The 22,073-nt window shown below is 38.6% G+C and overlaps 1 protein-coding gene across 3 annotated transcripts in view; it reads left to right on the top strand.

Annotated features, from left to right (window-relative positions):
• Nucleotides 1–22,073, top strand: part of PRKG1 (protein kinase cGMP-dependent 1) — a 1,417,535-nt gene that overhangs the window by 1,024,777 nt on the left and 370,685 nt on the right. The window lies entirely within an intron of this gene.

Below are 22,073 nucleotides of genomic sequence, written 5' to 3' on the forward strand. Positions count from 1 at the left end.
TTGAGCACTGGGATGAGATATATATTTGGCTTCAAATAAAAGCAGCTTTAGCATATCTGACATTTATACACAATTAGAAATGTGAAAATGAACTTAACTATAGCAGAAGGAAATTTTTTTACTGTGGCAAACATATTGTTACTTTGATTTCCAAGAAAGGGAGATGGCATATATATCTCTTATTTCAATTGGTGATAAGCACCATTGTAGTCACTGCTACTCTGAAGATATAAATTAGCAAATTTCTAACATGAAATAGCAGGTTGGGTATGTATTTTTTAGCATATGAGTATTTTATGCGTGTAACTGTATGTGTGAATGTGGAAGTATCACTCTTACTTCTTTTTCTCTGCACCTATAAAGCACAGGAAATACTGAAGCAGGAGAAAGGCAGGAGGTTTACACAAGTAGTGTCTTGAGTGAACACAAGAGTATAGGGTCCCTGGTGCCTATAGAAACAAGGAAGGCACCGTACCCGGGCAATTATGCAGGTAGGGAAGTTGATGGAGTGGCTGGCTCTGTGGCAAATCTGTTCTGACATCTATTTTCTCAGTGACCTAGAAAGCAAGACCATCAACTATGGGGCAGATGTTTGAGAGGTTTGAAGACAGAAGAGAAGGTATGAGAAAAGTAGAAGAGGAAATGGACTAGGAAGGCACAGTATGATTGCCAGTCATCATTCAGGCAATATTTGACATTACCAATCCCAAATCTCAATTAAACAGGCAAAAAGAGTTCAGCCAGGATGTATGAGAAGACAGGTAGGTCAAACTCCACTCGGTTGTACCAAAGGATGGGAGAATTTTTAAAGCACTGGAGTGAGTTGGTGGAAAAATATTCCAGTAGGGGCGTTGCCACAGAGTAGGTTCTTATCTCATTGCAGAAAGAATTCAGAAATGAGATGGAAGTCAAGAAAGAAAAGTGAAGAGTTATTAAGCTCTCAAGGGAAGAGCTGGGACCCAGGTGGGCAGTTGCCCTGAGTTTCTTTGGCAAGTTGGTTATATGAGGTGTGAAAATAAATGGGCAGAATATTCATGGAGGAGAGAGGGGTTTGGGGTTATATATTTCCTGATTTTCATCCTAGCTCTACCTTCCAGGGTAGGAAGGATTTTTGTCCTTATTTAGTCCTTGAGAAAGACATTCCTGAGCTGTAAAACAGGAGATCATCAGCCTAGAAGAAGATCTGTATCTCAAAACAGGCAAATTGAGAATTTACATTTGAAAATTTTCTAAAGTAAACACCCTAAGAACAGGGAGATCAGGAGCCTAATAGTGTTAGAGAGAAGCCTATCTAAAGTTTAGTCAAAGTGAGGGGGCTGTTCAGTCTGTCTTGCTTACCAGCCCATTTGCTCTTGTGTGCTTTTTCAGCCCCATTTATTTCTCTGGATTCAAGTCCCAAGTAGATAGAGAATGGGATTTAACCAGGACTGGTATTTTGCCAGGAAAAGCTGAGTGGTTGAAACAGGGAAAAGGGGTTGAAGATGCATGTGAAGGAAGGATTATAGAGACTGCTCCTGGAATTTCGATTGGGCAAGAAGGAGAGGGATGCTGAAAGGAACAAGGGTCAGTGAGTGACTGGGATCGATGTATTTTAGTCTCAGGAGGCTGAAGAATTTTTGGAGTTGTGCTATCATAGAGAGAAACCAGAAAGATATTAAAAAAGTTTTTGTCTCTAAGTACTCACAATACCTCATAACTCAGTCAGTAAAGAATCTGCCTGAAATGCAGGAGACACAGGTTCTATTCCTGGGTCAGAAAGATCCCCTGGAGAAGGAAATGGCAATTCAGTACAGTATTCTTGCCTGGAAAATTGCATGGCCAGAGGACTCTGGTGGGCTACAGTCCATGGGGTCACAAGAGTCGGACACGACTTAGCGACTAAACTACCACCACTCACAATACCAGTAATTATATGATACATAGAATTTCAAAGGTTTATGTCCACAAATTCTTAAGAGTCTTTTTATCAGAGTGAGCTCTCCTAGGATTTACTGTTCTCTCTCATCTTATATGGGAACACAAAGTAAAACAGAAGTAACATTTGATTCCTATGTTAAAATATAAAAGATCCCTGAGAAAAAATTACTGGCTTCATTTCTTTCTGAATATGCCAACCACTGTACTTGCAACCTCTGTAAACGAAAAGCTGCTTTCCCCAGTTCTTTTCCTTGTTGAATATACTGAAGAACTCTCTGATGACCTTTTTCTTTTTTTCTAAACAAAATGAAATAAAGTACAAAATCACTGGCCCAATCAAGCCTGTCCAAAATAAAATAAAATAAAACCCCATGAAATGCTTTAATCATTTTCTTTCTTTTCCACAGCTGTGGAAGCATTTGCTATGTTTTGCAAAACAATAGCCATAGCTCTATAAATAATTTTGACCAAAGAAATATTTTAGTATTTTATGTCCGATTTTCACATCAGAAGATGCCTTAATTTATGTTATACAAGCCACAGTACAGTCTACAGCAAAACTGCATGAAAATAGAAACAGATGATTAAGTGCCCACACATTTGCTCTGAAGACATACAAATGAAGTAAACAGCCAAAATATGAAGTTAGACGTATGAATATACTACCCAATGCACAAAAGTGTTCAAGTTGAATAAACAAGCACAATGAGAAATTAAATTAAATTATGTATCAGATAGAGTGAAGCAAATTTGGAAGAACAAAAGCAATACCAATGTCACTTAACATTAAAGGAAATGTGCTTGCATAATAATTGAGCTGTCTTTCTTCCTACATCTATAAGAAAAGGAAAGAATCCCAGATAGTTTTGAAAAGAAAGCCTGTATAATCATTGTGTTCAACAAAGAAGCTTATAGCCTTGTTAAAACAAATATTTATGGAACATCTGCCACGTGCCAGTAATTGTTCCAAACTCTGGGATTCAGGAGCTTGTCCACCCAAAGCATGTTTCAGTGGAAGGTACAGATGAGACACAAGGAAATGGCATCAAAATAGCATTGAGTGAGAAGGCCATTCTGTATTGGGTTAGGGAGGGAAGACCTCTCTGGTCTCAAGCTGAAATCTAAAAGCAGATACAGGATGCCATGTGTACAGGACAGAGAGAAGAGAAAGCATAATGTCCTAAACTAGGAATGAGTTTGCTGTTCTTAAGGAATAGGAAAAAAAAATTACAGTGAATGAGATGAGGCTAAAGAAAATAGCCAAGGCCAGGTGGCAGGGGACTTTGCTGATTGTGATAAGGAGTTATGATAAGGTTTTAAGTGCAATGGGAAGGTTTTGAGGGTTCTAAGCCATAAAATGACATGATTTGGGTTGTGTTTAAATGATAGCTCTCTGTGAGAAGAATGGATTATAGAGGGACAGATCAATTATTTAGACAAAATAGCCCCAGATGAGGGTAGACGTTTGTATGTGGATGTACTTTCTTATTGACTGTTTGATTCCATTCATTATGAAACAAAACTTCCAGCATGAGGGGAACATTTTTAAAGAATAGGGGCAGGGTACGCAAGGACTGAGAGTTAACCCAAAAAAGGAAACATAATGAAAGGAACAGACATAATGTTATTGGTTAAGTGATTTAGGAGGGTATTTGTGACTGGAGGACAAATACATGATGCTTGGGGCATCCTACTCTAAAATTGAAAAAGAAACCATTATATGAGCAATCTCTGCCACTGCCCACACCCCGCCCCCACTTACCTCTTCCATAATTTCTAGTGTAGGTGTGCCCATTTATCTGTTCTTCCTTATAAGCTTGTAAACCAGGAACAAATATCCTTATTCTTAGTGTTGTAATTTAGTGCCCCTTTCTTTGTTTCCTTCATATCACGTAGTACAAGTCTTTTCTTTATTGAATCTCTCATGACTTTTTCAGGAACATGGGAAAATTTCCTCTAGTTCCTTTGAGAAGTTGTGTTTATGCATAGATATCAAGAGGTTCTTGGTCAAAGGTCTATCCAGATCAAGAGCAACAATTCCAACATTTTCTTAAGATGTGTTTTGCAAGAGAAGTTGAAGCAATTAATTGATTCTCTAAATAGTCACCTTCATTGTCACTATAGAGACAATGTTCTCTAAATGTTCTCTATATGTTCTCTATATGTATGTTCTCATCTCGTATCTGACTTAAAGTAAGTCTTAATAATTAGTGGAGATCATTTTAAGAGCTTCAGATTTGTTTTGCTAAATAAGTTATTTTACAGTTTGTAAAATAAATTATAGGAGAATTTTTAGGCACATGTAGGGAATAGCAAGATCTGACTTTGTAAACTAGTTTCATTAACTTCTATACTATTCTGTATAATACAGTGAAAACTATGTTGAATTCACTCATGTTGAATGAATTAGTCAAATATGAAATCTAGTCTGAAAGCCTAGGAAGTTCTTATGGGTAAATGAAAAGAGCTTTGAAATTATAAATAGGATCTAATCTTTTTTTCTTACTATAGCAACCTAACACTTTCCTTCTTCCTTTATATACACATAATTAGTCTCTGTAGATGAATTACATTTTTCAGATGGATGGAAGAACCTGTAGCTAATCTCCACCTGAGAAATAGCTTCCTTCAATGACTACCTACCCAAACACAATGGAGGAAAGCCACTGTAAATAACTCAGTGTCTAATATATATCCACATATTAGAACTGTCGTGAGATCTTCAAAGGAAACAACAAATAAAAACAGTTTCTTATACAGAGGAGGAGCAGAGATTAACCTCATATCATGTTACAAAGAAGCTTGAAAATTAATTTGGGAAAGAGTTATGCTTTTACCAATGAGGGTGAAAATGCTTAAATAACTCAAGTAAAACCATATTTTTATTGAAGACATTAGATTGAACAATCAAGTTAAGCCAACAAGTTCGCTTTTTACCACTGGTATAGCTCATTCTTTCTTTGTAAATAGAAGTGGGACATGGGTGCTATATTTAAGTCTCCTGATTTTTAAATAGAAAATAAAACATGTGAGAATCACTTCTTTGGTTACACTGAAATCTGTTTCGTATCCAGTTTGCTCATGAAACACTGGATTCGGTTGTTTTAGAATGAGAAACTGCCATATGACTCAGCAGTCCCACTGCTGGGCATACACACTGAGGAAACCAGAATTGAAAGAGACACGTGTACCCCAATGTTCATCTCAGCACTGTGTATAATAGCCAGGACATGGAAGCAACCTAGATGTCCATCAGTGGACGAATGGATAAGAAAGCTGTGGTACATATACACAATGGATTATTACTCAGCCATTAAAAAGAATGCATTTGAATCAGTTCTAATGAGGTGGATGAAACTGGAGCCTATTATACAGAGTGAACTAAGCCTGAAAGAAAAACACCAATACAGTATACTAAAGCATATATATGGAATTTAGAAAGATGGTAACAATAACCCTGTATACGAGACAGCAAAAGAGACACAGATGTATAGAACAGTCTTTTGGACTCTGTGGGAGAGGGTGAGGGTGGGAAGATTTGGGAGAATGGCATTGAAACATGTATGTGAAAACATGTGAAATGAATCGCCAGTCCAGGTTCGATGCATGATACAGGATGCTCGGGGCTGGTGCACTGGGATAACCTAGAGGGATGGTTTGGGGAGGGAGGTGGGAACGGGGTTCAGGATGGGGAACACGTGTACACCCGTGGCGGATTCATGTTTATATATGGCAAAACCAATACAATATTGTAAAGTAATTAGCCCTCAATTAAAATAAATACATTTCTATTTAAAAAAAAAACAGTGCACCTTACCTCGTCAAAAAAAAAAAAAAAAGAGAAATATTTCTGCTTCACCAGCTTTTTAAGAGCTCTCTACCTTTGGGTCTGCAGCTTTATGTGATTACATCTTAGATACATTTGAGTCTAAATAATGGATTGTTCTGGTTTGTGTCCTTATACAGGGCATTTATTTATGTTTTCAGTTTGGGGATATTTATACGGTTATGGCCCTGACAAGATCTTGAACAAATAATACTCCTCCAAGTTTTTGAAATATCGAAGAAGACAGGATGAGAAAAATAGAAACAGAAAAGAGGCAGGGAGAGAAAACTTTTTTTTTTCATCTTACCATTGCTCGATAATATGCTAAAAAGCAAATACTGGATCACAGTCCAGGGATCATTATTGGAAAAGGAGGTTAATGTAACACAAGGTACCCCATGGCTGATTCAATATGCATCGTTTTAGCTATGCAACTGTTCCTTGATGTCACCATGTCATGTTGACATCTTCTCAAATTCCTTTGCATTCTCTCCAGTTGTGAGTAATACAAGGAATAAGTACTACACTTGATGAGTTATTGGAATACTCTGAAACTTTCTCTTTTTATCATTCTAAACAGGTCTAGACTCTTTCGAAAGAAACTAGTGTAGCAGTAAAAGTAAAAAGTAAAGTCACTCAGTTGTGTCCGTCTCTTTGCAACCCCATGTACTGTATAGCCTTACAGGCTCCTCTGTCCAAGGGATTTTCCAAGCAAGAGTACTGGAGTGGGTTGCCATTTCCTTCTCCAGGGGATATTCCCAACCCAGGGAAGTAGACAGAAACATTATTAATTCTCTTCGAAATCTATTGTTGTGACTAAACTTTTTGATTCTTGCTATTCAGAGCCAAGTTGGAGGGAATTTTAAGTACCCATTCTTTTCCAGTTGCTTTGGCCTGAAGGACTCTTAATTTGGACAATTATCTGTTTAGATCTACCTGGTCCCTTTTGATTCTTTTTGGGTTTTCACATCTACAGGGCAAATGACTGCTTCTGAAGGAGGAAGAAGTAGAAGGGTGTATGTTTGTATTTTTGTGGCAGACTGGAGAGATTAAAAAGTAAAGACAAACTTTCAGTTCATATGAATATCTGCCTATCTTATTCTATTATACAAGTAAATGTAATGGGAGAATATATTTGCAAATTATAAACGTGATAAGGTAGTTGTATTAGTCAGAGTTCTCCAGAGAAAACAGAACCAGTAAGATGTGCATGTGTAGAAAGAGAGATTTATTTTAAGGAATTGGCTCCTGAATTATGGATGCTGGCCATTTCAAAATCTGCAGAATAAACTGGCAGGCCATGGAAAAGCTACTGTTGCAGTTCAAGTTCAATGCCATGTGCTGGCAGAATTCCTTCTTGCTTGGGGAATGTCAGTCTTTGTTCCTTTAAGATCTTCATTTGATTGAATGAGGCCCACACACATTATGGATGGTAATCCACTTTAACATTTAAATCAATGAGTTTTGAGTAATCTAGTCTCAAAGTTCACTTGCTGAAGCGTTAATCTTATAACACACACACAATTCAGAATAATGTTTGACCAAATATCTGAGCACTATGGCCCAGCTAAGTTGATACATAAGATTATCATAAGACATATCTAGAATATATAAAGAACACTTACAATTTGATAATAAAATGATAAATAGGTCAATTTAAAAATGAGTGGATTTAAAAAGTTAATAGATAAAAATGAGTGAATAGATATTTTTCAAAAGGAGATATACAAAAATCCAATAAGTACATGTTTCTTATTGGATTATTATTAGCAATCATCAAGGAAACAAAAATAAGAACCCTAATTATGCACCACTTCATACCCTTAAAGGTGGCTAGAATAAAAGACAATGACAAATCTTGGTGAGGATGTAGAGAAATTGTAACTCTCGTATGTTGCTTGTGGGATTGTAAAATGGTGCAACTTCTTTGAAAAACGGTCTAGAACTTGATTTGTATCTCTTTAAATTACGTATTTTGCTTATTTGTATAATCTATACCATAGTCTACAAAATATTCAGTTTTCATTTTATTCAATTTCCTCACTTGAGTTAAACCAGTAGCCCTATACCTGACAAAGACCCAAAATATCTAAACAGGTTGGAATAATGGATGGAGTCCACTAAAATTAGGTAACAGAGGAGAATATAGTTTTGCACATGATTAAAAAGAAAAACAAATACAGAAGGAAGGAACAGAAGGATAGGATGGTGAAGACAGGGCAGAATGTAGGCAATATTGCTGGAAACAAGGGAAGAAAACAATTGAAATAACTTATAAATTTGCCCTGGAGAAGACTTTGGGGGAAGGTATTGGATTCCTTTTTAACTTAGTGGACACAACTTTCTGTGTTCAAAGGATGGGGAACTCCATCTCTAAAAATAGCCTGGATGAAGGATTTAACCCATCACTGATGAATAGGGATAAAGCAGTATCTGCCTCTTGTAGTAGTGTAGGTCTTAAATTGTATAATTATTGTAAAATTAGTAGCATGCAAACATCATTTCAGATGTCCATCATCAGTGCTTACCAATCCCTTTCACATGTTGACACATAATGGAAAATGTTTATCCTACACACATATTGAGGTTAACAAATAAAACTCCTTATGACTAGAGTTGACTGGTCAGGGATTTTGACTGTCCCAGGTCCTACTGGACTCTCCATCTGAATGGCTGAGGAGGCATTTTGTAATGTCTGGAGACATCTATGCTGGTTATAATATTGAGTGAGGTTAACAGAAGGCTGCCACTGGCCTCTAATGGGTAGGGGCCAGGGTGCTATTAAACAGTCTACAATGCATAGGACAGCTTTACACCAATTCATCCAGTACCAGATGTCAGTAGTGCTGAGTCTGGGAAATTCTCCTGTAGAGTAACTGGGATAGGACTTGGGAAACTCTGCTGAAAGTATGAAGGAAATAAAATCATGTAATATGATCAAGGCTGCCGAGGACTGGTGGACTACTTTAGCCAAAGTGGTTAGGAAAGTTTTAGCTGAAGAGGTGACTTTGAGTTGACAGCCATGGCAAGCATCACAGATAGCAAAATATAGTATATAATGTTAAGTATGGATAGATATCATACATATTTGAAAAACTGCAGTATATAAGAAATTAGTTAAGATACTGTAAATATTCATGCTTTGATTTGGTGCTTGAACAATATTGATTTTTTGGCTTCTACCTAACTCTAAGATTCTGTACGATCACATTCTCAACTGAGATCTCTCTAGTTCCAGAGCCTCAGTCATTCTCATTTCTACCCATGTGGGAAGTGTCTTCCCCTTTTTCTCCTTGATCTATTTAGCTATCATTATATGGAAGAAATAAGTGCTTGTCCATTGCTTTAAATTAGTCTCTAGTTTTGTGAACTTTTATCACTTTAGACTGTAAGTTCTTTAAAGGCTGCTGCTGTTCAGTCACTAAGTCATGTCCAGTTCTTTGTGACCCCATGGGCTACAGCACCCCAGACTTTCCTGTCCTTCACTATCTCCAAACATGAGTTTGCACAAACTCACGTCCATTGAGTTGGTGATGCCATCCAGTCATCTCATCCTCTGTCTAGTAAAGGCTAATAATATATTCATAATTTCTTTTCACAGGGTACTTGTAGGCAATTGAGAGAAGCAACAGTAATACCTTCAACTTATCAAGGCTAACTGTGCCAGGCTAAGGGCATCTGTTTAAACCTCTGAGGCCACTACTATTACAGTTGACCCTTGAACAACAGCAGGTGTTAGGGGCACTGACTCTCCATGCAGTCAAAACCCCACAGTCAAAACCACTACTGCACAAGTTTACAGGAGGTCCTGGCATCCATAGATTTGGAACCACAGGTTCAACTGACCTTGCATTATTTATAGTACTGGACAGTCATATTTAGTGAAAAAAATCTGCATGTGTGTGGACCCCCACAGTTCAAAGGCACGTTGTTCTAGGGTCAACTGTGCTTTTACTATTCGTAGTTTATAACTGGGGGAACTGTTCAGTTCAGTTCAGTCACTCAGTCGTGTCTGACTCTTTGCAACCCAATGCATTGCAGCATACCAGGCCTCCCTGTCCATCACCAACTCCCGGAGTTCACTCAAACTCACGTCCATCGAGTCGGTGATGCCATCCAGCCATCTTATCCTCTGTCGTCCCCTTCTCCTCCTGCCCCCAATCCCTCCCAGCATCAGAGTCTTTTCCAATGAGTCAACTCTTTGCATGAGGTGGCCAAAGTACTGCAGTTTCAGCTTTAGCATCACTCCTTCCGATGAACACCCAGGACTGATCTCCTTCAGAATGGACTGGTTGGATCTCCTTGCAGTCCAAGGGACTCTCAAGAGTCTTCTCCAACACCACAGTTCAAAAGCATCAATTCTTTGGTGCTCAGCTTTCTTCACAGTCCACTCTCACATCCATACATGACCACTGGAAAAACCATAGCCTTGACTAGATGGACCTTTGTTGGCAAAGTAATGTCTCTGCTTTTGAATATGCTACCTAGGTTGGTCATAACTTTCCTTCCAAGGAGTAGGCATCTTTTAATTTCATGGCTGCAATCACCATGGGGGAACTGAGGATCAAGTAATACAGCTAATGGGGAAGTAGTTTATTCCATCCAATCTGAAGCTGGAATTGGCACCTTTCATTACTATGCTATATTCCATCTTGAAAATTTGTAGCATAAATGAAGAAGAAAAAAATTATTTTCCCCCATTACCTACTCCTTTTTTTTTTTTTTAAATAGGAGATGCCTCCTTTTGAAAATGTTTACTTGTCTTTTTCTTCTTTTTTCTCCTTGGGAGTAGTAAACATTTCCCAGTCAGCATTTTTAATTTGTTATGACAGGAATCCATTTTATGCCTTTAACAAACTTCAAAACTAAGCAGTTTCTAGTCTTTTTATCACCAGGATGTATATGATTTGCCTTATGAGGTCTGTAATTCATTAAAGTGTATGTGCTCTCCAAATATGAAACCAATCTGTAATAAGTCAGCTTTCTAGAAAACATTCATCAGTGCAGTTCAGTTCAGTCTCTCAGTCATGTCCAATTCTTTGCGACCCCATGAAACACAACACACCAAACCTCCCCATCCATCACCATCTCCCAGAGTTTACCCAAACTCATGTCCATCGAGTTGGTGATGCCATCCAACAATCTCATCCTCTATTTTCCCCTTCTCCTCCTGCCCCTAATCTTTCCCAGCATCATGTTCTTTTCAAATGAGTTACCTCTCCACAAAGGGTGGCCAAAGTATTGGAGTTTCAGCTTCAACATCAGTCCTTCCAGTTAACACGCAGGACTGATCTCCTTTAGAATGGACTGGTTGGATCTCCTTGCAGTCCAAGGGAGTCTCAAGAGTCTTCTCCAACACCACAGTTCAAAAGCATCAATTCTTTGGCACTCAGCATTCTTTATAGTCCAACTCTCACATCCATACATGACTACTGGAAAAATCATAGCCTAGACTAGACAGAATTTTGTTGACAACTAATGTCTCTGCTTTTTAATATGCTGTCTAGGTTGTCATAACTTTCCTTCCAAGGAATAAGCGTCTTTTAATTTCATGGCTGCAATCACCATCTGTAGTGATTTTGGAGCCCAGAAAAATAAAGTCTGACACTGTTTCCACTGTTTCCCCATCTATTTCCTATGAAGGGATGGAACAAAATGACATGATCTTAGTTTTCTGAATGTTGAGCTTTAAGCCAACTTTTTCACTCTCTTCTTTGACTCTCATCAAGAGGCTTTTTAGTTCCTCTTCACTTTCTGCCATAAGGGTGGTGTCATCTGCATATCTGAGGTTATTGATATTTCTCCTGGCAATCTTGATTCCAGCTTGTGCTTCCTCCAGCCCAGCATTTCTCATGATGTACTCTGCATATAAATTATATGTATATAAGCAGGGTGGTAGTATACAGCCTTGACGTACTCCTTTTCCTATTTGGAACCAGTTTGTTGTTCTATGTCCAGTTCTAACTGTTGCTTCCTGACCTGCATACAAATTTCTCAAGAGGCAGGTCAGGTGGTCTGGTATTCCCTTCTCTTTCAGAATTTTCCACAGTTTATTGTGATCCACACAGTCAAAGGCTTTGGCATAGTCAATAAAGCAGAAATAGATGTTTGTCTGGAACTCTCTTGCTTTTTCCATGATCCAGCGGATGTTGGCAATTTGATCTCTGGTTCCTCTGCCTTTTCTAACATCAGCTTGAACATCTGGAAGTTCACAGTTCACATATTGCTGAAGCCTGGCTTGGAGAATTTTGAGCATTACTTTACTAGTGTATGAGATGAGTGCAATTGTGTAGTAATTTGAGCATTCTTTGGCATTGCATTTCTTTGGGATTGGAATGAAAACTGACCTTTTCCAGTCCTGTGGCCACTGCTGAGTTTTCCAAATTTGTTGCATATTGAGTGCAGCACTTTCACAGCATCATCTTTTAGGATCTGAAATAGCTCAACTGGAATTCCATCACCCCCACTACTAGAGTTGTGATGCTTCCTAAGGGCCACTTGACTTCACATTCCAGGATGTCTGGCTCTAGGTGAGTGATCACACCATTGTGATTATCTGGGTCGTGAAGATCTTTTTTGTACAGTTCTTCTGTGTATTCTTGCCACCTCTTCTTAATATCTTCTGTTTCTGTTAGGTCCCTACCATTTCCGTCCTTTATTGAGCCCATCTTTGCATGAAATGTTCCCGTGGTATCTCTAATTTCCTGAAGAGATCTCTAGTTTTTACCATTCTGTTGTTTTCCTCTATTTCTTTGCATTGATTGCTGAGGAAGGCTTTCTTATCTCTCCTTGCTATTCTTTGGAACTCTGCATTCAGATGCTTATATCTTTCTTTTTCTCCTTTGCTTTTTGTTTCTCTTCTTTTCACAGCTATTTGTAACGCCTCCTCAGACAGCCATTTTGCCTTTTTCTTGGGGATGATCTTGATCCCTGTCTCCTGTACAATGTCAGGAACGTCTGTCCATAGTTCACCAGACACTGTGTCTAGAGAGCACTTGAAATTGTTGTCATGTAATAATATATAAGTGTGCTTGGTACTTGTGGTTTTCTCCCCTTTAGGGGTTTGTAAACAAATAGTAAATTTGTGTGAACTATGAATAAGTGGCTCATCTTTAACATAAGCATGAGATCCTATTTACAGAATGCTAGTTGGTAGTATTGGAGCAGATCATAATAAACCTTGAATTCCTTTCAGAGAGCAGAGTCATAAACCTTGGTCTGAATTCTATGAATTGCTCCAATTAAAAGAAAGTATGACCTGATATTTTAAACTTTTTCTTTTTTAATTGAGGCATCTTTGTAGCTACTAAAAACTAGTTTAGGGGCTTGTACACATTTGGCATCTGAGACATAAACAATTGATGAATAGAAGCCACCCACTTGCACTTACAGTAAGAAGCTGAAGATAAGAAAACCAGTTCGACTTTCAGTTTTTGTCACAAAATACAAAGCTTGCGTGGCTTGGAGAGAGCTATCAAACAGCTTAGTCAGGAAGCAAAGTGGGTGTTAAGTTCCAGGTCTCCCAAAGGCCTCTGGCTATAGGTCCTCCTGGAAATCCATTACAAGGCAACCTACCATTCCCCTGCAGAGAAGGAGTCATGCAGTTTCTCAGGCCGATAGCTACAAGGCTGCTTCCTAGTAGATAAGGCTCTGAACATGGGCAGACAGTATTTCAGGCATGAGTGTTCATCAGAAGTCAGTCAATATCAATAAGGAAGGAACTGTGACCAGCCAAGGCTGTAGTGAGACTGCATCTGTATGGAAAAATCCTGTGTGTCTCATGGCCTCTGTCTTCTCTTAATTACTATGAGATGTTGTCAGTGAGCTTCTCTTAGCTCTCTGGGAAGAGTTACCATTTATTTATTTATTTTACTTACAATGGAAAATTATTATTTTAATAAAAGTAGCATGCTTTATTTTGTAAATAGACTTGCAGTGCCACACCATTCTGTCATTTCTCTTTGCTTCGTATGACTTGTGCAAATTACTTTACATTTCCAAGAATCGCTCATTATGATGAGCATGAGAGCAGCTGAGCTATCCCTGACTCCTCTGTTGTCTTCCAAAGATATTCTTTAAGATCAAGTCTTTCTTTTTTAGAGTCTTGCCCTAAGGCAGCTTCATCATTTTGTTTGTTGTTTCCTTCATTCTCTCATAGTTTGTGCTTCAGAATCATATGCTTGCTCCTATCTTGCCTGGAACTTGTCTTTTTTTCTACAGTTCTCTCTAAACGCCTTAAGGATAGGATGTGTCTCAGCTTATATCCCATTTCCAGCTGAGCAAGGATTTGCCTGACATTTACTGCATAACCAATAAGTATTTTCTGAATGAATAGTCTAAGTTGGTTTTCAGTAAATATGTGCTATGTGAGTGACGCAGTGAATGAAACAAAACTGTTCTGTTTTCTGTTTGGATGCTCTCACATTCATCCAGACTGCAGATGTGTCAAGGATCAGAGCATGTGTTCTGAAATATAAGAATTTATAAGTATTATCTGATGATACAGGCTTGTCCGGTCGCTCAGTGGTAAATAATCTGCCTGCCACTGCGGGAGACGTGCATTCAGTCTCTGGGTCAGGAAGATCCCCTGGAGAAGGAAATGGTTATCCATTCTAGTATTCTTGCCTGGGAATTCCCATGGACAGAGGAGCCTGGCGGACTACAGTCCATGGGGGTCACAAAAGAGTCGGACACAACTTCGCAACTAAGCAACAACAGCCTGATGATACAGAGAAGGTAGACAGAAGATTCCCAGGGACCCAGAATGAAGGTTGACTATAGAGAGCAGCTGTGGAGCATCACGGGCTTACAAGATCTGGAAAAGGAATAAGACATTGTTCTTCTGTCAGCTCTCTGGTTTCCCTTATTCATCCAGGGAGATATAACAAAAGCCAAACTTTTGGAAGGATATCCCCTTCCAAAGGAAGGGGAACACTCTCATAAACATTCCAGTATAATGTCCTTAAGACAGAGAGCTGAGCTATTGTAAATTATTACTTGATAGCTAGGGGATAAAGGCCTCTAGAAATCATCTTCCCAATTTCCTGCAACTGAAGTTCAGTACTTGATTATGGCAATCCCCCAATCCACAGTTTTACAGTGTACGTATCTGTTCTGTCTTTTTACTTAGCTTCTCATCTAAAGAATAGAGATGGTTACCTGACATGTGTGTGTTGTTATTGTTTAGTTGCTAAGTCATGTCTGACTCTTCTGTGATCCCATGGAGTATAGCCCGTGAGGCTCCTCTGTCGATGGGATTTCCCAGGCAAGAATACTGGAGTGGGTTGCCATTTTCTTCTCCAGGGGATCTTCCCATTACACACATGTAATATAACAGAATAATCAACCCCTTTTGTAATTGTCCCTCAGATTTTGGATATTCTGTTCTGTTTTTCCATCCATTTCTTTCTCTTTGTATTTCCGTTTTGGAAGTTTCTATTCACATGTTTTTCAAACACACTGATTTTTGTCTTGGTCATGTCCAGTCTACTGATGTGCCCATCAGGAGCATTCTTCATTTCAGGTACAAGGTTTTTATTTTCTAGCATTTCCTTGTGATTCTTCCACAGAGTTGCTACCTTTCTGCTTACATTATCCATCTGCACTAGTATGTTGCCCACTTTTTCTGTAAGAACCCTTAGCATATCATTCACTGTTATTTTAAATTTCCTGTCTGATAATTTCAGAATTCCTGCCATATCTGAGTTTGGACCTGAGGCTTACTTTGTCTTTTCAAATTGTGTTTCTGGCTTTTAGCATGCCTTTCGGCTTTTCTGTTGAGAGTAAGACATGATGTATTGGGTAACAAGAATCAAGTAGATAGACATTTCGTGAGAAATGTTGTGTTTATCTGGCTAAGAGTTGGATTTTGTTTACTGTTTGCTGTAGTGGTGGTGTTAAAGGCTATAATTTCCTCTATTGTTTTTATATCCTCCTCTTGTCTTTGGGTCTTTGTAGAAACTCATTCTTAAATAGATTCTGAGATTTGCCATCTTCCAGCTATAATCTCTCATTATTATACAGGAGCAATTGTATTGATGCAGTGGAGTATTAAGGTTCTCCAGAAAAGCAGAACAAGTAGGAGATTGTGTGTGTGTGTGTGTGTGTGTGTGTGCATGTATGTGTGTATGTATATATATGGCGGGGAGAGAGAGAGATTATATGGAATTGGCCCATATAATTTTGGAGGCATAGACATCTTAAAACTCTGTCATCTGTAAGCTGGACACCCAGAGAATTTGCTAGTATAATTCAGTCTGAATATGTAAAGGCCTGAGAATCAGGGGAATCAATAAATAGTGTAGGTTTCGATCTGAATCTGAAAACCTAAGATTCAGGCGTACTAACGGTAGGAGATTGATGTTCTGGCTTAGGCAATCAGGCAAGAAGGGCCGAATTCCTTTTTCCTCTGTCTTTTAGTTCTCTTCAAGCTCTCAATGGGTTGGATGATGCCCATCCACTAGTTCAAATGCTAATTTCATCCAGAAACACTCTCACAGACATGTTCACAAATGATGTTTAGCCAAATGTCTAGGCACCCTGTGGTCCAATTAAGCTGACATAAAATTAACCCTCACAGATGGCAAGGTGTGGAGGGGAGGAATGTATTCTGTACGGTAAAACCTCCTTTGGCTCTGCTAAAATAGTTTTCCCAAGGGTAGGTCTTGTTAAATAGAAAAGAGAGAGCTCTGAGTATATTTCAAAATAAGGCTTTCCTCTTTCCCAGGGGGAAGCACTGCGAATTTTTATCTTACATTCAGGGTTAGAACGTGGTAGAGGGTAGTCCTCCTGAAAATGTGGGGAGGCCCCCTAAGACTGGGTCTCCAAGGAGTTTTCAGTTCTTCAGCTAGTCTTCAGTGAGCCTCTAGTGATGCATCACTGACAGGTTGAAGCGTTCTTACCTGTACTGACTTCAGTTGGGGGCTTCTCCCTCTGGGCTTTTGCTGTGAATCTCTTTATCCCCATCACCAGTGTTCAGGGCTGCAGTTGTCCTGTGACCTGTTTTCTGATGGATCTAAGAAAAATTACCAATCTTCAATTTGTTCAGCTTTTTTTCTTGTGAAAATGATGACGACTTCCAAGCTCCTTACATGTCATACTGGAAACCACTGCATTTTAATATTAAATGTAATATCCCTGTAAAGCACTTAGCACAACTCATGGCATAAAGTGAAGCTATATTGTTAGTTATTACTGTAATGTATTATTGATTTCATCAACATTATTTTCTAATAATAATTAAATAACATGATATAATAGGCATCAAAAAAGTTACTACATCTCTGTGAGAAAACTAAAATATAAGTTCTTTACAATGTTATAGGTTTAGGGGAGGAATTGACTCTGGTCAGAGGTCTGGAGCAATCAGAATTACAGGGTGATGCTGGCATTAAGAACAAATCTAAGCTGAAAGCTGAGCCAGAGAATCTATAAGGAGAGGGACCAGTCAGGAACATGAAGAAAAATAGCAAACATTAAACTCAAGGGAATATAAGTTTGGGAATAGAAAAGGTGATGAAGGAGATAATAGCCTTTTTAGATGGTTGACCCATAGCAGAACTGATGCAGCCAGCTTCATCTTTTGTATTCAAAGATGGTGCTTCTGTTCGCTATAGCTATTTGTTCCAAGAGATGTTGAAGTTTATCCAAGAAAGGCTGCCCTTTGGTTCACAGCTGTCGCCACTGTTTAGAGCAAAGCTGTCATAGACATGTGGCCTGCCCAACCCCTTCATTCAAACAGAACCTCCTTATCCCTGATTACCATGGGTTTCTAGGGGTTCACTTGTCCTGTGTGCTACCGAATTTCTCAATGGTTTGGAACTGTCAGTGTTTGAAAAGTACCTGCAAAGAAAGGGTGATTTTTCTGACTTGCCCACTTGTGGTCATATCAGTTCACTGTAGACTGATTGCTTGTGCCCTATTTACCTTGAACATTTCTTAGAATTTTTATTTTTTTCTTACCACTTCTAAGTAGCTCTAGAAGCTTTCCTTGCTTCAGTATCTCATGGTCTACATCCTTCCTTAGTATATAGTATTAAGATAGGTATGTATGTTGATATCACTTTAGAAAATCAGTTTTTTTACTTCCCTGATGGCTCAGACGGTAAAGCGTCTGCCTACAATGCAGGAGACCCGGGTTCAGTTCCTGGGTTGGGAAGATCTCCTGGAGAAGGAAATAACAACCCACTCTAGTATTCTTGCCTGGAAAATCTCATGGATGGTGGAACCTGGTAGGCTACAGTCCATGGGGTCGCAAAGAGTCAGACACAACTGAGCAACTTCACTTCACTTGCAGCCTGAAAGAAGATTGGACCCTAAAGCCCCATAAACTTTCAGTTTGTGCTAGACCTTGATTCTGATATTAGTTTCCTAAAAAGATTAGATCATGTGACTCACTTGGGGAGATTGCTTAAAATACAGATTTTAATACACCTCAGAACAACTGAGACATATCTGGGGAGGAGCCTCAAAGCCCGGATTTTCCATAATACTGCAACTTTGCAGTTCGAGTTACAGATTGGCATCAGAGACCACACACATGTGCTTACCCACATGCACACAGACATGTGTGCCTTCACTTTTCATAGATTCCCACTTTGTTTAGTTATGGAAACAGAACACAGTGGAATGCCTCCTCCTCCTATGGATACCCTGCTGCGAGTGACATTTGAGACAGGCAGGATCCTGCTAGGACTGAAAGAGGTGACACTTGATCCTGTCTGTGTCCTTTCATCATGTGGCGTATGTTGTCGTTTGAGAAGACATTGTCTTAAAATTTTGGCATTTTTATTGAAGGCAGGGATAAGCAAACAGCCTGCCACCTATTTTTATATGTGAGCTAAGAATGTTTTTTGAATTTTTAAATGGTTGAAAAAAAATCAGAATAATAGCACTTCATGCCAAATGAAATATATATGAAATTCAAAAGTAACTTTTATTGAAAGCCAGCCACACTCCTTTCTTTACTTACTGTCTATGATTGCTTTGACCCTGCAGTAACAGCTGAGTAGTTATGAACAGACAAGACCTGAAAACCTGGAATATTCTCTAGCTGGAACTTTACAGAAAAAATTTGGACAAACCTTGATTTAAGAGACGTTGACAGTTATCAAAGTCTCCTGGATTGTGACCAGCATCAGCAGAGTACCATCCTTATCTGATGGAAGTGGAGTCAGTTATCTTGAAGGATCACTCTCTGCTCCCCACTCTTCAGGGACCTGGAAACATTCCGCCCATTTAAACTTGACTCTGATTTTATATCCTCTGACCTGGAGGTTCTGATACTGACTTTAGGCTGAAAACCAGAGTCACAACCCATTCCGTCCCTAATATCCTAGTGGTTAATGTGCTCCAGATAATTTGGGAAACACCAATTCTAACTTGATTTCATGAAGGAAATGATGAACTTGCTTGTCAAGGTGTCAACTTGTTTGCTGAAGGTATTTGTAACTGATTTTGGAAGTGATGGACTAAACTTCAATTCTCTGAAAGACTTTCTTGGCATTATATCATATGCCTTAGAATAATCACTAGTAGGCCTTGACTTTCTAGGCATTCCAGTTAGTGACACCTTTAAGCAAACAGATCACATTCTTCAAATGCAAGCAGATGAGATACTTCCCATATTGAATTAGAAAGGGTTGTTTTAAGTGGAAACCAGGAGGCTCCTGGGGCTTCTGTCATTGCTTTCAATGTCAGCTGCTAAAAAGCTTAAGGGCCAGAAAGCTTAAGGTGAAGAGGAAAAAAAAAAGTTAATAAAGAACAATCCCAGTGTGCTCTGACTGACACTTGATTTGTTAATCTTCCTTCCTAATTAGCATTAAAGCTTCCCCTATTTGGTGAAAAAGATATGTGGGTGAACTTTCACTTCTAAAGAGATGTTTTAACAGCTGCTCACCATCCTAAGATGAATATCAGTAATTAGAACTATTATCGTTTTCTGTCATCATTGTGGCTACTGTTATTAATCCCTAACATACAAAACCACGATGCTAATGCTGGCTGGCTATACCAAACTCTGAAATCCTAATTATCATTCCCAGCTCTAGAAACGAAGCTATTTGTAAGAACAAAGTAGTTATTAAAAGGACAGGGTAGCTGTTTAATGTCTTGTTGGGTTGGGGTTCACCAGCTAAAAGAATTTTGGAGAGTGACACCCTACTTTCATTCTGCATAACTGATTTCAAGGGTCATTGGATTTGTTCCATAATAGTTTAAGTTGCGCGTATAGACCTTGACTTCTCAAATGTGACTCCCCTGCTGAATTTGCAAACAGCTATCATCACTGCTTGGCAATAATCAGTTACCTCAGGGCATATTACTACTGATCCGCAAAAAAGAGATAGTTAGTGGGAGAGTGGCTTTAATATTTTAAAAATAGTAAATCTGTTGTTTAGAAGCAGCCCAGACAACTGTGTGCAGTAGTCTAAAATGTATTCTTCTTTGTTTAGTTACTTAATCCATTATTCTGAAATTGCAGAAAAGGGAGTATTGCCCCCACTCATTCATCTTTGAGTTGCTTTTATTTGATGTTCAAGGAGAGCAATTAAACTGTGCATGCCAAACTCAATGATAAATATATCCGAAATCAGACAAAAAAATAATATACTTGTAATTATAGTGTGTAAATCAAAAAGGCTGAATTTAAATGACTGAGACTAATTAATTTTCTATCTTATCAAAATTTTGATTAATCAAAGGTGGCTCATCTGCCAATTGCTAAATATTTATCAATAAATCAAGAATGGGCTTTATCGATAACCTTAAGGCAACACCTTCAGGCATAAGATTACATTAATTTGTTTTAAGTGGAAAAGTATTGAAAGGAAATGATTTCTTTCCATCCCGAATGTATAACCTATTTCCCAGCATTACATGTTTCAGATCTGAATTTGAAGATGGGTGCCGAAACAGAACAAATTAGAATTTCTAAAACTATTTTCCAAGTAAAATTTTTGAGAAAAAGTCATTCCGTAGCCTTGCTTTGAAGGATGCTGACATTTTGAAACCTAATAAGATCTTCTGAATTTTCTTTCAGAATTTCCCAAACTTGACCCAGAGCATTTTCGAGGCATATAATTTTCACTTTTTACATATCAACATTCCACAGAGCACCATGAAAGAGACAGCAGGAGATGCTGGTCTAGGCATGAAGCTTCTTGCAATAAAGTTGACTTGAGTAGGAAGGAAGTGTGGGAGATTTTGATTCCTGCATGACAGCCACGAGAGCACTGGAAGGGAAGGAAGCAATGAGGTCCAAGGTGGTAATCTCTGAGAGATTCAGAGTTTATACTCAGTGTGCTGAGTGGGTGCCCCCTGGGGAGCAGGACTGCTGCCGTATGAACCCCAGGTGAGCTCCACCTCACTGCCTCACCAACCATCTTCTAAGACTCACATTCTTTTATATGACTATGGACTTCTGCATCAGGTCATTTTTTATTTAATATTGATTGGAGTATAGTTGCTTTACAATATTGTTGTTAGTTTCTGCTGTACAGCAAGTGAATCAGCTATACGTGTGCATGCATTCCCTCCTTTTTGGGTCTCCTTCCCCATTAGGTCACCACAGAGCACTGAGTAGAGTTCTCTGTGCTACACAGTAGGTCCTCATTAGTTATCTATGTTATAAATAGCAGTGGGTGACACTTCCGTACATGTCCTAAATTTATTTTGTATTGCCTAAATCCTCTACAGTGAAATTAGAGTTCATCATTTTTCATCTGAAAGTAATGATGCATTCATGCATGTTAATATTGGTTTATAAAAATATATAAACCGATATATATGTTTACAAAATGTTAGAAACAAAGTGGCTTCAAGTGCTCATGACCACTGCTGGTTCATGGAGGATCTATGATGATACCCAAAAGACCAATGTAGTTAGATTTTCTAAGCTAAAATTTATTTAATTTAAAAGAATGGTTTCTATTATGAGATTGATTTTTTTCATGTCTAAATGGGCTTTGTTTTATTAAAAACTGGAGAAGCATAGTTTTAATTGCATTGTATGTTTAGGTGTTCTTACTTGGGGAAAATGCTATCCCCAGGTTGTTTTTATATTATTTTAAAAATATTACTGAGTTGCTAGCCTCTTCAAGAATTTACAGTATCTTAGAGTTGCTTCCTCCCCCTCCTCCACCTCTCCCACCCAGCTGATTCCAGCAGGTAGCAATGATCCCAGCTGGTCTTAGTGAACTAGCTACTTCTTTTATTGCAGATGTCTTTCTCTATTTCTTTTCTGATGGCAGCATAAATTTATGTGCTAAGGGAGAACTGTGGCTGTGAAGTGGATTTGCTCTTAGCAAAGTTCACTGGCCCATTATAGAACTGA

This window comes from Bos indicus x Bos taurus, chromosome 26 (assembly GCF_003369695.1).
Source record: "Bos indicus x Bos taurus breed Angus x Brahman F1 hybrid chromosome 26, Bos_hybrid_MaternalHap_v2.0, whole genome shotgun sequence".
In the NCBI taxonomy this organism is placed as follows: domain Eukaryota; kingdom Metazoa; phylum Chordata; class Mammalia; order Artiodactyla; family Bovidae; genus Bos; species Bos indicus x Bos taurus.